The sequence below is a fragment of the Haemaphysalis longicornis genome, unplaced genomic scaffold, assembly GCF_048455015.1.
Source record: "Haemaphysalis longicornis isolate Haplotype H1 unplaced genomic scaffold, Haemaphysalis longicornis Haplotype H1 scaffold_10, whole genome shotgun sequence".
Taxonomy (NCBI): domain Eukaryota; kingdom Metazoa; phylum Arthropoda; class Arachnida; order Ixodida; family Ixodidae; genus Haemaphysalis; species Haemaphysalis longicornis.
In genome coordinates, this window is record NW_027526204.1 from 57,372,213 (window position 1) to 57,388,504 (window position 16,292).

General features: G+C 45.9%; 1 long non-coding RNA gene across 4 annotated transcripts in view; it reads right to left on the reverse strand.

The window, feature by feature from the left end:
• Window positions 1–304: 304 nt before the first annotated feature.
• The window catches only part of LOC144158598 (uncharacterized), a 34,538-nt gene continuing 18,550 nt past the window's right edge, over window positions 305–16,292 (reverse strand). For all 4 annotated transcript variants that reach the window (XR_013320143.1, XR_013320140.1, XR_013320142.1 and 1 more), the window contains 2 exons: window positions 13,133–13,256; window positions 305–1,160 (listed from right to left, as the gene is read on the reverse strand). This is a non-coding gene — a long non-coding RNA (uncharacterized LOC144158598). The remainder of the gene's footprint in view (window positions 1,161–13,132; window positions 13,257–16,292) is intronic.

Below are 16,292 nucleotides of genomic sequence, written 5' to 3' on the forward strand. Positions count from 1 at the left end.
GAGTAAAGCTTTTCTGACAAATGCTACACATGTAAGGCTTCTCACCACAGTGCACTCTCTCATGAGCAACTAGGTTGCTCTTCTTCGTAAAGCTCCTCTGACAAGTGCTACACACGTAGGCACATTTGCCAGAGTGCAACCGTTCATGTCTAACCAGCCTGGCTTCATGAGTAAAGCTCTTCTGACAAATGCTTCAGACGTAAGGCCTCTCGCCAAAGTGCACTCTTTCATGAGTAACCAGGTGACTTTTTTTCATGAAGTTTTCCTGACAGATGCTACAAGTATAGGGGCAATTGCCAGAGTGCAATCTTTCATGCCTAACCAGGCTGTCTCTTCGAGTAAAGCTCTTGTCACAGGCACCACATACGTAGGGCCTCTCATCAGTGTGCAACCTTTCATGACCAACCAAAAGGCCTTTTTTGTTAAAGCTCTTCTGACAGAAGCGACACAAGTAAGGCCTCTCGCCAGAGTGCAATCTTTCATGACTAACCAGATGCGCCTTTTGAGTAAACCTCTTCTGACAGGTGCCACACACATAGGGCAGGACACCAGAGTGCAATCTTTTATGAGTAACCAGGTTGCCCCTACAAGTACAGCTTTTTTCACAGGTGCTACACACGGGGCTTTCACCTGAGTGCAATCTTCCATGTCTAACCAAGTGGGTTCTACCAGTAAACCTTTTTTGACAGGTGCTACACACATAGGGGCTCTCGCCAGAGTGCAATCTTTCATGAACAACCAAATTGTGCTTTCTAGTAAACCCCTTGTGACAAATGTTACAGACGTAAGGCCTCTCTCCAGAGTGCAGCCGTTCATGAGAAACCAAGTGGGCTTTTTGAGTAAAGCTTTTTTGACATATGCTACACATGTAGGGCATTTTGCCAGAGTGCAATCTTTTATGAATAAACAGGTGACCTCTTTGAGCAAAGCTCTTTTGACAGATGGTACAAAGGTAGGGCCTCTCGCCAGTGTGCACTCTCATGTGGATGTTTAGGTCATGTTTTTTACGGAAGGCTTTTTGGCAAACAGTACAGACATTAGGCTTCTTGCTGGCACATACTTTTAGGTGAGCAGTCTGGTCGTCGTTGCATTGTCGACAGGACAAGTAAGAATAAATGTGGCCTTGTAACTTGCTTTCTTTGCTGCCATTGAAGAAGCTCCTGAGTGAAGAGAACAAAACACAACACTAGTCAAAATACAAAAAACTTTTGCTAGCAACAATCCAAGTGGTGACTGCACGACTTCACCAATCAGTTTTCTGCCCAATCATTACATTGATTGAAGGGTTTAACACACCGATGCAGCGCAGGTGATGAGTTGCGCCATAGTGGAGGGCTCCGGATTAATTTTGACCACCTGGGGATCTTAACGTGCATCGAAATCTCATACATGCGGGCGTTTTTGCTTCTTGCCTGGCAACTATTCTACATTGCTATTGCAAACACCCTCAGATGCCAGATGAGCAAATGACTAAATGACTGCAAATGACTAAAATGTCTGCAAAGTAAGTTTTTTCCATACCATCTTTACTATAATTTCCTCACAGACAATTTCAAAAAACTGCTTTAGCGGGTGGTTGGGTATAAATATATCTCTTCCAACAAATTTACTGCCACCCTATTATGTATTGGAAGTCCAGTCTCCAGAACTTAAAAAACGTTTTCGAGTAATCAAGTTTAGTGTTGACATTAAATTGTACTCTAACGATCACTCCGCATACCTATGATGTACAAGAGGGTATAAGTGCAATAAAAATGTATCAGTGCACTCTTCTACTGAGCCTTTTCGGATCTCAATAAATAAGAGGAACATCGCTTTATTATATTGATCTGACAAAAGATACCTCATACAAAATAGAGCATTGGAACACATGCGACTAGTAAAAATTCCAGTTAATTATTATAGCAAAAAAAATTGTAATCTGGTTGCTGGCTACCCATGCTAGTGGAAATTGTGAAGGCAGCTTATTAAGGCATTAATATGCAGACCCCAAAAGTGATTAGTGGTTATTGGCTGCCAGTCAGTGTCACCTGACCCAAGCAGAAAGAAGGGACATCAGCTGGCACATGAAACTCATTAATCATTCATTCACAATACGAGACACAAGCACAAAAAGCTAACATGACCAATAAGCACTTAAAGACTGAAACTAACCAAACCCAGTAGCCTGACTGCACGCACATAACTAACCAAGTACAATTGTCTTTGAAACGTATATGGGCCAGCCCACATAAAAAAGTCATGTAGATCCTCCATACTTGTCTAGTTGGCTTCTGGTATGGCATTGCCATGCCACGCTGTCAGTGCTCTGTTGGACAAGGTGATGCACCATCATCGCACAAAGAGCGGAGACAGCACAAGGGTTGTTGCGGTTGCCATCGTGTATAGGTTTGCACAGATCGTATGAACATTGCCCATCTTTGAGCCCTCGTCACGGAAGCTGACACAGATGTATGTATGTATGTTTGTGTTTATTGGCGCAAGGGTAACTAGGACCAAAGAGCGCCAAACTATGTTAAGTGGTCCGTCAATAGTCAGGTTTGAGCTTAAAATATGTATGAAATGAGTATGATATATCCTAAAATACTGTATATATGGGTGTAGAGGGCCCATAGACTAAAAAATGGAGATGTTCATAATGGCGGATGAAAGGGATTGTGAATGGAACGCGACTGTAGCTCGAGCCGAAGAGCACGCTACGGCAGCGGGCCCCTCGTGCGAACAATGAAAACATGAAGGCTTTGCTCAATGCTTGTAGGCTCTGAGGTCACGCACTGTACGAAATGAGCTTTAAAAACTTGACATCTGCAAGATAACTTAAAAGGGACTTGTTTGTGAACATAGGTTCATCTCCTAAGAACAGTGACGGGTGTAGCGGAATGTTGAAAGTATAGATTTTAGGGAAATGCCGTTTTCTGGCCTCATTGCAGGATGCGCACTCAATTAATACATGGAGGACGGAGAGCCGGTCCCCACACTTATCACAAACCGGTGGGGGTGTGCCATTTAAAAGATATGCGTGCGTAGCGTAAGTGTGGCCGATGCGTAGTCTGCAAATCGATACTTCAATGAATCTGTTTTGTTTTTCTGTTGTGTATCTTCCTAGGTGGGGTTTTATTGAGTGGAGCTTGTTTTCTGTGTGTGTGTCCCACGTGTCCTGCCAGCGTTTACGGATTCCCCTTCGGATCACTGGCTTCAGATCGAGGTAAGGGATTTCCGCGACGTCAACACCACTATGGAGGGCCGCCAAAGTGGCGTTCTGGTCGGCAATTTCATTGCCTAGAATGCCACTGTGTCCAGGGATCCAGCAAACAAGTATTTTTAGTTGTAATTTATGAGCAGTCACGAGAGCTTTAAAAAGGTGATTGAGGACAACATTTTTTGTAGGTTTAAAGGAACCTAGTGCCGTAACGACACTTAAGGAGTCTGTGTAGATAACTGATTCTTGTATTTTGTTCTGTGTAATGTGCTCCACTGTGATTTATATATAATAAGCTTCTGCTGTAAAGATACTGGTATTTTTGTTCAAGGTCCTCGTGCTGGCGAAATCCGGGCCATGTGCAGCACACGACACAGCGGAAGCACACTTCGAGGCATCCGTGTAAAATGAGGTGTATGGATATGTGTGTTGTAGTTGTAAAAAATGCTGGGAGATCAGCTCACGAGGTGCACGGCGCTTATCAATGCGTTTAAAGGATGTGTCACAACGAATCGTTGACATTTCCCAAGGCGGGACTTCGTCGGCGATGGAAGTCTTCATGCCCTCATCGAAAGACACCCCTATTTCCTCTGCAAGGCCTTTGACACGTAAGGATAAAGGGGCAAGGATCGAAGAGCGCGCTAAATACAAATGGGCAGATGAGACGTCATTCAGAAATGAACTGCACGGGTGATTCTTCACAGACATTGTCCTAGTAGCATAGAGCAGTGCTGTATAAGCACGCTGGTGCTCTAGGCACCAGTGGTCACATTCTACATAGAGACTTTGAATTGGACTTGTCCTGAAGGCTCCCGAGGCAAGGCGAAGGCCCAAATGTAGCACTGGGTCCAACATTTTTAGGGCAGTTTTAGATGCAGACCCGTATGTTACGCTTCCGTAGTCTATACGGGACCTAACTAAACTGATAAAGAGGCGTAAAAGGCAATCTTTATCAGCACCGTAAGACTGATGCGACAAAACTTTTAAAATGTTTATGGTGTTTAGGCATTTCTGTTTGAGTGTTTTTATGTGCCGTATGAATGTTAGCTTTTCGTCAAGTATAACACCTAAAAACTTGTGTTCTTTTTTGACGGGAATCCGTTCTCCGTTCAGCGTAATGTCAGGTTCCGGATGGATTCCACGCTGTCTTGTGAATAAAACACATGTACTTTTCTGAGGATTCAGTTTAAAACCATTTTCCTCTGTCCATTTCCGGAGCCTGTTTACACCTAACTGTATTTGCCTTTCACAGATGGACAGGTTGGAAGACCTAAAGCTAATATGAACATCATCAACATACAGTGAGTAGGAGATTGTGGGTGGCAAGGATTTTCCAAGCGAATTCATTTTAACTACAAATAGAGTACAGCTTAATACTCCACCTTGGGGAACACCATTTTCTTGTATGTACGTTCTGGATACAACTGTCCCTATTCTTACCTTAAACATTCGCTGTGACAAATAACTTTCAATAGTGTTTAACATACGCCCAGACACACCGAAAGCCTTGAGATCAAGCAGTATGCCGTGGCGCCAAGTTGTGTCATATGCTTTTTCTATGTCAAAGAAAACAGAAAGACAGTGCTGTTTGTGGATGAAAGCATCTTTGACATATGACTCGAAGGCTACCAGCTGGTCAGTTGTGCTTCGACCTGATCGAAAACCCGCCTGACAACTGTCCAGGATGCCATTATATTCAAGAAAATACATTAGCCTCTTATTTACCATTTTTTCAAAAAGCTTTCCCAAGCAACTTGTTAAAGCTATTGGTCGGTAACTGGCAGGTAGTGAGGCATCTTTCCCTTCTTTCAGTACGGCAACTACAACAGCTTCTCTCCAAGCTCTCGGAAAGTATCCTGCCGCCCAAATTTTATTGAAAAAGTGCAAAAGTGTTTGGAGAGTTTCTGTGTGCAGATGTTGTATCATTGCATAGGATATCCTATCTGCCCCCGGTGCTGAAGCCTTACATGTTCCTAGGGCAACCAAAAGCTCTGTTGAAGAAAAATCCGAGTTGTATGGTTCATCGGATGTTCTGTTATCTCTAATCGGTTTTTTCTCCATGGATGATTTGTGTCGTAAAAAAGTATTCGTGTAGTGAGTAGAACTCGAAATATATTGAAAGTGTTTTGCAAGTGCGTTGGCCTGGTCCTCCAGGGTGTCGCCCACACTGCTAATCAAGGGTAGGCTGTGTGTTTTATGTCCATTAAGCTTTTTAATTCTATTCCATACCTTGCCTGTATCTGTGTATGAATTGATAGAAGTCACAAAAGAGCGCCAGCTCTCCCTTTTGGCTTGCTGGCGAATGCGCCTTCCTTGTGCTTTCGCGCGTTTGAAGGAAATTAGGTTTTCAGAAGTGGGATACCTGCGGAGGACACCCCATGCCTTATTTTGCGCCTTCCGTGCATGCCGACACTCGTCATTCCACCACGGCCTCCTAGCGTTAGGTGTGGCACCAGATGTTTGTGGAATTGAGCACTCAGCGGCATGAAGTATATGGGCCGTAATCAGTTCACAGGCTTCATCAATGCCCAAATGGCTTAAAGATGTGTATGAAAGCTGAGATAGTTGTTTAAATTTCAGCCAATCTGCAGCAGATTCCCTAAACCTTTTATAGGAGTTGAAGCTGTTAGGGATTTTGTCAATGCTTTTCAGGATGACTGGGAAGTGGTCGCTCCCATAAGGATTATTGTCAACTCCCCATTCAACAGATGGAAAGAGGACAGAAGAGCCGATTGCCAGGTCTATGTGTGAGTATGTGTTGTGTGTAGTGTTGTAGTATGTCGGCTGTTTTTTATTGAGTAGACAAGCTCCGGAAGAAAATAAAAACTTTTCTAGCAAGCGGCCCGGGCATCTGTCCGTTGAGACCCCCAGAGTTCACTGTGAGCATTAAAGTCGCCTACCAATAAGAAGGGTTCCGGGAGCTCATCTATGAGGGACTCGAATTCTGAGCTCGATAGACGGTAATCCGGGGGAACGTATAAAGAGCAAACTGTTATTAACCTATTAAAGAGGATTGCTCGGACTGCCACAGCTTCGAGGGCAGTGAGCAACTGAAGAGGTGAGCAGGGGACAGACTTTTGCAAGACAATCGCTACACCACCAGAGGAGTGAGTGTAGCAGTCCCTGTCTCTCCTGAATACCGAGTATTGTTTGAGAAAGTTGGTTTGTGTAGGTTTTAAGTGTGTTTCTTGTAGGCATAGGATATTTGGATGGTACTTATTAAGGATTTCGTAGACATCATCGAGGTTTCTAATTAATCCCCTACAGTTCCATTGGATAATGCTTTGAACTGCCATAAAAGGTTAGAAGAAAGGTGCTGAGCATACATTTTGTTTAGATGGAGATCCCTATGTCACTGAGCCCGAATCAGGGCCAATGACTCGGGGAGCTTGTGATTTTTTGCCGCGGCCAAAACTACCGCGCTGGTCTTTAGATGACTGCGATGCAGGCCGGGATGGCGTGACATCCATGTCCTCGTCCGGGTTTTGGGGCATTGACGGGAGGGAGGTTTTACGACGCCCATCCCGCAACGCGTTTGATGGGATGGCAGAAGATTCAGCCACCACCTTTTTTGATGTGTTGGACATGGCTGCAAAAGAGGCGCCTCCTGTACCCACATCCATTGCCACCGCAGTTTCGGCGGTCGGGGTCTGTCGAGGAGCGACAGCAACGCCACTCCCAGAGCAATTCTGGTCAGGTGCAACGCCTGCGGGCACTGCTGGCGATGCACGAGTTGTTTGGCCTGCCAGGGGCAGCACCTCGAGGGGTGTGTGCGCCACTAAGTCAGTTTCACTATACTGAGTGGCCGCAGAAACCAGACGCCGCCCCACCCCCCGGCGGGCAGCGCTGGCGTAGCTCCCTGAAGGAAGCAGAGCGTAACGCTTACGGGCTTCTGGAAATGAAAGATTTTGCGTCACTTTTAGGTTGATGATTTCTTTTTCTTTCTTAAACTCCTGGCAAGAGCGAGAGTATGCTCCATGGGGTCCTCCACAGTTGCTGCACTTTAGTTGTGTGCTTTTGCAGTCGTCAGCATAATGGTCCTGCTCAGAGCACTTTGCACACGTTTGTTTTCCTCGGCACGAATTGCTGCCGTGCCCATACCTCTGGCAGATGAAACAACGTCGCGGGTTTGGTATGTATACTCTGGTCTTACAGCGCAGAAACCCTGCGTTTACGTACTCTGGCAAAGTGCATCGATCAAAGGTCAGTATTATGTGCTTCGTCTTAATTTCGTTTCCGTCCCGTCTAATGGTGATGCGTCGCACAGCGGTTACCCCCTGCTCGCGCAAACCTTCGAGCAGGTCAAAGTCTGTTTCGTTGATCAGTTCTGATTCGGAGATGACACCCTGGCAGCTGTTAAGGGTACGGTGGGGAGTTACTGTGATCTCAAGGTCGGCTAGCTTGGTTTGCTTCAAAAGAGTGTTGGACTGCTCTCTACTCTTGACTTCGATCATCAGGTCTCCAGAACTGAGCTTTTTCGCTTCATAGTTTTTTCCTATCAAACCTTCAATAAATTTTGCAACCAAAAATACAGATTTGCTGGTAACGGGAGTTTCTTTATCAGCTGACTGCATCACTAGGAAGCGTGGGAAGTTGTCAGGGTTGTTGAAGGCGAGGTTAGAAATCGGTTTGAAAATTTCTTCGGTGCGGCCTCGTTTCGGAGGCCGATCAGTTCGTTTGGATGGAATGGAGAAGGAAGCCATAAACTATGGAATGAATTCGGTGGCAAGGCCAGTCACCCACCACGGAGCCCAACAAGGGAACGTGGCTTTGCAGCGCACGCTAACTGTACGTTGCCACTATAACCCTATGCTCGGGATCTAGGTTGAAGCCTTCGCACAGGGTTAACCCTCGCCGCCTGGGGAAAACGTAGAAATGAAGAAAAGAGAAGATGACAGGACAGGGTTAGGAAGGACAATAGGAAAGCAAAAGAATGGAGAGGAGGACAGGAAAAGGCGACTGGCTGATTTCCCCCAGGTCGGGTCAGACTGGGGGCACCGTCTACGGGAAGCGGGGGCCGAAGTGGTGTGTTGCCTCTGCCAGGGGGCCATAAAGGTCCAAAACAACCCTGGCTTTGGCTCAACCACCAGGATGCCCTTTTCCCCGGACACGGCAAAGCCACGCACAGCCAAGGGCGTGGGTGGGTCCAACCCACATGGGCTCGGGGTCCGCGGTGTCGCCACTACCGTCACCTTGAATAGACAAGGCGCCCCTGCGGGCAAGCTGACACAGAGGCGTGAACGCCTCGGCACTCTTCATGGCATGGGTTTGCAAGCCTTGTGTAATGAAACAGGTGGGCATGGCACCGAAGACAAGAGACCGCAGCGGTGACAGATAAAAAAACGGAATAAAGGAAGAAGAGGAAGAAGCTGGAGATTAAGATGAAGAAGATGGCACACAACACATAGGGGAAAGCACGGAACACAAGAAAAAAAAATCGGCCATCGGAATTCCACTCACAAGAACACTGCGGCAGTCGCATGAACTGCCAGTGCTCAGGGCTGAAGCCACCGCCACTCATCAAGTACAGCCTGCGTAAATGGGGATGGGGCATCAACCCAGTCCTCCGTGTCTGCACGTCAGACATGGCTGCAGCACCGTTGCTGTTGCCAGCTGCTGCTGTTCTGCCACAGTTATGCTGCCTGCTCTCGGTCACCGCTGCCATCACCCACCAAGTCTGTGCCTTTCCGCAAAGAACTGTGAGACTTTTTTTCTACCCTTCCTTTAATTTCAAGTGACATAAACCGTTTGACGCATTTCACCCATGGTCCATCTCACTTGAAGATCTCGCGACATGATGAAGGTCCAAGGATCCTGCTGATAACATCTCATTTGGCGTCCATGACCAGATGGCAGGATTCTGTGTTAACAATTAGAAGAGTTGGACCTGAGCAATGACAGCAGATCTAAGAGTGGAAAGCGACATGGGGATCAAGAAATTGGTAAAATTTATTGCTGACGGAATTGAATCAGGATTGAAGTTTGGAACTTCACTAGTGGGTTGACAGCGAGGGTGCCATATTGAAAGAGCAGCGTGAAGCAGGAGAAAAATTAGAAGCATAGAGCAAGGTGGCTGAAGGGCAGCCATCAAGGGGTGCTCACGAAAAGGAGCTTGAAGAGCTGAAGAAGCAGTTAGGAGGCCTGGAGAACTTGTTTAAGACAAGGGAGGCATAGGCACCTTTAGTTACCGACGCTAAGGCATGATGTAACAACGCAGAGGGTCTTGGCCTAAGAACAAGGTGGCTTCATCTACCCAGATGGGACGTCATTGGGAGCGCATCCCACAGAGCCTTTCCAAGTGACTTCCGACTGGAGAGCTGAATAATGCCCAATGAGGATCGTTTAAGAACAGAAAACAGAGTTAGGAGTTCCGAAGCAAAATAACACCTCAAAACATTGAAGCACAGCTTGCTGAAAGCAGTTGCTGCTTGTTGGTGGCTCAGTTCCATCGGATATCATGGTGAAAGAAGCTGAAGGTCTAGGCGCACCCAGCACCCAATCCGAAATGTCGCCTTTCAGTGCTTACAAAGAAAATGAAGATACCAGAAATGAGTACTATGAGCTGGAATCAAAAGGGGCCCAGAGGGGGCCCAAACTTTCTCCAGAGGTGAGAAAAATGCACAAGCGCAAACACAAGCCCAAGAAAGAGAAGAGGCCTTGCTTGACCACGGGTACCAAAAATTGAAAGACATTTGAAGGAAAGCCCGATTCCATGATAACGGACAGCTAAAAGACGCCTGGTTAGAAGTTTCAGGCCATTCGGTAACCAATCGCTCTGATGCCAGAGGAAACCAGATGCAGAAGAACCAAAGAACTGCCCCGAACTACAGAAATTTTATTATGGCCAAAAATGTATGTATCCGGGGAACCCACAGTACCAAAAAGACAGACAGGTTACGGATGAGTTCGTGACGTCTCAAGCTTCCTTTTCAGCTCCATTGGAAGTACAGAAGGAAGGAAGAACGCAAACTTTTCTCACCCTGGCCTCGTATGCTCTCATCTGTTTATTCACTATTTAACGACCGCTATATGAAGATACACAAACTTATCTGCTGTTTCTTCCATATGTGGATGAACTTTAGTTTTTATTGCACTGACTTGAACATTTTAGTTCCTATACTTCCTAATGACTGTAATGTAATAGTGTTTAGTGTAACTGTGTGTGTGTCTCTTTTTTTGCCTTCTCAGGTATAGTTCTATGCTTATTCTTCCCTTTTTTTCAGTGTGCGTTCCCGCTCATGCAACTTTCTTGTGTGGGGGTAGTGTAATAAACAGGTGGGCATGGCGCCGAAGACAAGAGACAGCAGCGGCGACAGATAAAAAAAAGACAACCAAAGGAAGAAGAGAAAGATGAAGGTGGAGATGAAGATGAAACACAGCACATAGGGGAAGGCACGGAAGAGGAGAAAGAAGACATGGGTCGTTGAAATTCCGGTCCCTGTCGGACGCCCAATTCGAGGGACAAGAACACTGCAGCAGTCGAACAGACTGCCAGTGCTCAAGGCCGATGCCACTGCCACTTATCAAGTACAGCCTTTGCGAATAGGGCATCGACACAGTCCTCCGTGTCTGCATGTGAGGCACGGCTGAAGCACGGCTGAAGCGTTGCTGTCGCCGGCTGCTGCTGTTGTGCCGCACTGATGCTGCCTGCTCTTGGTCGTCGCTGCCATCATCCACCAAGTCTGTGCCTTTCCACAAGGAACTGTGAGACTGTCTTTCGACCGTTCCTTGAATTTTGTGTAACAAACCGTTTGACGCATTTCACCCATGGTTCATCTTACATCAAGATCTCGCGACACCATGAATGTCCAAAAATCCTGGCAATAACATCACACCTTGTAATCCTGATTTGTGTTATCAGTATCATGTGGACAGCTTCTGTCATTTTAGCAGGACTGGGTGAGTCTAACATAAACCCTTGTCCTGAACTATGGGAGCACGGGCCCACGATGAGCCAACGAGCCAGGAAGGACCGGACTAGATTCTACGGATGCCACTGTTGAGACCGTGAGAACAGTAGCCCACAATGCACTGAAGATTTCGGAATACAGAGCGCTGGCAGCCCGTTTTCATTCCTCCAAATAACTGCTTTTGAACCTTCAGCTTTCCAGATGACTTTAATGGTGCAACCGACCACCTCAGCACCATCCAAATTTGTTGATCACTCACTTCTTTAACTAAGCACTGCCATTTTAGTTATATTTTCTTCGTTGTGGGACGTTATCTATTTGGAAGGACTAGCCCAACAACCTACAGCTCCCTCCAATGGGGAGGAGTTCGCGATAAGTCAAAAATGGAAAACATAGTGGAACATTTCTGCAGTTTTTATGAAATTACTGGGTTCTGCAGGGTCCTTTTGATAGCTAAATATAGCATTGTAAAGTGTACTAGATAAGGAGCGATGACAAACTCGTCTAGGTTTCCACACAGATAAAACTTTCTCCACTTGAAGGCACCAATACCACACCCTTGGTGGAGACAGTTCCTAAACAGCTTACCGTATAATGCGGAATATAGGTCGAGATTGTTTACAGAAACATTTGCCGAAATGTCACCCCTCGACCTATATTGCAGTCACTGGCAGTTGTCATCTGGCGACCGGACAGCCCATCGAGCCCATCCAAACCCCAAAGGCACCATCGCCACCACCATCAATCGGACGCGACGCCATCTTTGTTTTGTTGCTTCTCTCGCTGTCGGCGAATGTGTGCGTGCAATTTTCTTCTTGCTCAAAATAAGTTTAGGCACTTGGTGCCAGGTTACAGCAGCATTTAAAAAAAAGTTGGGGGTTTTCCAAGGCCAATGACGTGTCCGCCTTGCGCCAGTTCGGTATCAGCAAAAGAAGTTTTGCTAGCGGCGTTAGCTTAAGGGGCAGCTCTCGGTATGCAACGCCCGGAAGGCCTCGTTTCATGGGCGCTGCTCTGTGCACCTGGGCTGCTGTACAAAGGGGCAAATTTTGTCCGCTACCGTTTTGCGATGTCTCTACGAATGGATACCCCAAGATGTTTGCTGACCGCCTGCACAGACTGGCTGTCGCTTCGATCTGCACACGATTGTCCCTTGCTTTGCGCTCGCTTCACGATGACATCGTATTGCGCATGTTGAAAAAGTGCTGCATAAGCAATTCCCTGGACTGCACCGAGGACAACCTGCTGTGTGGGCGACAGCGAGCCAGAAGCGGTTTTAAATGAGTAATCTGAGATGAAACAAGTTATAGTCTCAATAAAACAATGGTTGGTACCTAATTATTCTTTTTGCATTTTTCGGCTACAAGGTAAGAGGGCCGACCTTTATTCTGCATTATACGGTACATTGATCCCGCACTTGCGAGTAGCAATCTTATCATCCTCATACATTTATGACACACATGCCTCAGCAAAACCTAGCATCTCAATTTTTAAAATATGGGCAGTCTTAGGGCAGTTAGAAATAGAACTGGTGCAATGTCATTACATGTGAGGTGCCCCTGTGCAGAAGGTTGGAAGTGACTGCTCTATAATAGCACTGTCAGTGTTGTAAGAAAGGTTCAGAGGCTTAAAAGTGGAACTAATTTTTCATTACTTCTTTCTGAGGTGTTAATGACATTTATAAAAGTACGACTCATGGTTTTCCCTTTTTCTTGTTCTTTGCTCCAAGAGGTCACTTTGCAGACATTTTGATAGAAACTTTTATATGCAGAAAAAATCAGTTTTTTTTATTTTGTCCTGTAAAAATCTTGGTTGGGATTAGTTATATCTGTATTTGGTTGTACATAGGATCTTCCTGTATTCCGCAGGCAACTGCCACTCTAATTCTACAGAAAAACCCTTGACAAGATTTCCTGCACCATATCTCTCAATGAATTGAACAAAATAAGCTCCTTTTTTGAGCCTGGGATCTGCAGCATTTGTGCTCTACAAGTAACAGAATTGCAAGCATTGCCTTCAAACCTACCCAGTGTTGCTCGACTGTGCGTGGCAGGAGCAGGTGTGAGGAGCAGCCTCTGCTCTAACGTCTGTTCCATCTTGTGAAGGGCATTTTTTCAAGGCACCAGCTTGGCTATCATCCACCTCCACAACTGAAAAAAAATCAAAGGTCCGGGCAGCTAAAGGCAATGTGTTACAGAAATCCTCAGACACGAATTTAAAATTGCATGCACATAGTGCTTTTGCCTCCAAGTCCATCTTGGTGATGCCTGAAGCATTAAAAACACTTAGGGAAAGCTTAATGATACAGCATTAAAGGGATTTGCTGGCTGGAGACATTTTGTGATATATATAACCTAGCAGAATGAAGCTCTGGTTGGTAACAATTTTTTGTGCCAGTCTCAAATGTCTAATACCGATTTCAAATATATAATTACATTTGATGTGTGTTGCCTAGTTTTCCTGTGGCACTAAGGCATGTAATTCAGGCATTTTCCCTTTTCGCTACTAAGCAGAAACCGCACACAAAACTTTCTACCGGAGCTACATAAGTAGTATCCTGAGACTGTTCCGACCCCAGGAAATGCTACTTGAAATTTGTATCAATATCTAAGCAATACTGAGGTTTTATAGAGATAAAGGTAGTGCTCCTGCCTTGAAGGATCCCATGTGGGCAAAATTTCATCAAGATATAAGCATGAAAACTAATACAAGTTCGTCTAGCTCGAAAAGTTGAAAAAAAAAGAAGGCACTTGTAAAGTTCAAAGTTCTGTTTTTACAAAATGGGCTGAACTGCATTAAAATGCACCCAAAGAAAAAGCGTCCATTAAGCAGCCACTGAAAACGGCCGGGCAATAAGTTTGCTTCTCAGACTTCTTTCAAGTGCACTCCTCTATACAGCGCAGCTCCCATGTGTATTAAACAGAAGATCCAGGTGTCTAGAATTGACGGAAACCACTGTTGATGAGAGAAGTTGAGGACGCGAATATTATGGTAGCACGCCCATCAATGGGTGATGCTAAATTGATGTTGAAATGTATTGGCTAATCCCACCTTGAAATTCAGAGGTGTTTACCGGCAAGGATAACAGAAAGAACTCACAGCTTCCATGAGAAAAAGCAACCGGAGTGGCAGCGCGTTTAGAGAATTCTAGGGGTTTCAGGCTAGGTGGCAGTAGCGAAGTTCATTGCAGTAGTTAACTGTCCGCCTTGGGGTTAACCCTAGTTTAACAAAAATAACAGAATAAGATACCAAAATGTTTTTTCCACAGTTTAGAAACTGGCTCGGACAGCTTCAAGGTCAGCCGTGGCAGCTTTCACACAAAGGCTGAAAACAAGAGTGGTTCTATGACAGCTTCAAGACCACCCTCGGCGGCTGATGCGAAGACCAAAAACAAATGTAGCAACCGTGGAGGCATGATTGTGCCATCCAAACGTGGAATGTGTGGTAGCCACGTCTTAAACAAAAGTGGATGGTGGAGCGCCATCCAGTTAAATTTCGCTGTTTTTGCAGTCAGTCAACTGTCACGCGAGACTGTTTCAAGTCAAGAACAAAATAACATGCATAAAATGCGGGAGCACAGTGAACTCTGGCCTAAACATTTGGCTACCAAAGAAGACATCGATTGAACAGACACAGACTAGCCAGTGACAGCAAAAAAAGTTGTCATCTTGTCCCATTTAAACATCACCTCAAGACAACAGGTGACCGGTAAAAAGCACGAAGGCTCATGGGTACATTGTCTGCTCCCGCGGAGTCTCGCCATTTCTGGTTCAAGAGCTCTCCTGGCATCCCATACACCTGTCGGCTTTCGCGTACGTGTGAGTGTTGTTTACCTGCTTCCACCAACAAAAAACGCTCATGCATCGCGCATTCAATGAATAAAAATGATCAATCCTATTAGGGGCTTCCCTGAAAGGTAAGCACTCTGTGATAAACAAAGAACACGCACACATGCACGTGGAAGCTGCCGGTGTACAGAAGGGCAGGAGCTATCTTGAACTGGAAGCGGTGGGAGCACACGACGTACCCATAAGCCTTTGTGCATTTTATCGGTCACCTATTTGAAATCAAGGCTTATCACAGAAAATGTTGCACCAACATCAACCAGGGCCATTCATGGAATACCATTGGTTAACACTTCCACTTTGTTTCATACCATAAACACAAGCGAAGCGAGTTCTATTTGAGGCTGTCGGTAAGAGGTATGCTAAACGGCGTTTGTCTTGGAGCCTAACCTCTGTTGTCTGCACATGATAGTGTCCTAGCGGCTGTAACTGATGCCATGGTGCGGGTGAACATCAGTGGCCTCCAGTAGGCTTTGCAAGACTGCAGTCTGAAGCTGGTCGAATCACGGCTATTATGGCTGCTCTTTGGAAGAGCCAGTGAGCCTCGCAGCATGGCCAGCGAGCCTCGCAGCGAAAATTGCGAGTGGTGGAGAGGTGCCGTATGGGCTACTGTTGCTCACATCGTGCTGCTTCACAACGATGGTGGCAGAAAAGAGAAATTTGTCCCGGAAGACCACAACTGTAGCAGACGAGGCCTTTTTGCTCACTGACAGTGGAGTGCTCATCGTAGACATCGCCAGAGCATCTGAAACACTCAGGATGGTGACAAAACTGCTCAAAGTCGATTCGGTCTTTTGTTGTTCTGCAGACGGCAACAAGCTGAGGCTTTTCATCAAAGGATGAAAAGCTCCTTTCCAGAAGTGAGCACTCAAAGTTAAAACGACGTCGGCCCATACATCTTCCAGCCGGTAACAGTCAGGAATGTGCATGACCCTACCAGCATGACGAAAAGGCTGCCAATGCTGGCTACAATGTTTACACTAGACAAACGTTGCAATATTGTTGTGGTGCGGCGAATATCCAGTGACTGAAAAGGAACGGCAGTGCTGGATGATGTCTCCTGACTCGTGAGACTTATTAAGAAATGGTAGATATCTTCTGCGATCTTTTAACAATTTGATGACTTCATCCTCTTCTGCCATGCTCAAATCAATAAACCTACACAGCTTTTGCGCCTATGTAAGTGATTTCGTTTCACCTGGGTCTGGTGTACATTGTAGCAAAGTCTGTAGTGCCTACTTTGTGGTGGAATCACCAAAGCCACTTGAAATTCCATCTCCGAAAAGATTCCATGTTGTACACATCTCCGTGCTTCTTGAACCACATTAGTCCCCACTAAAA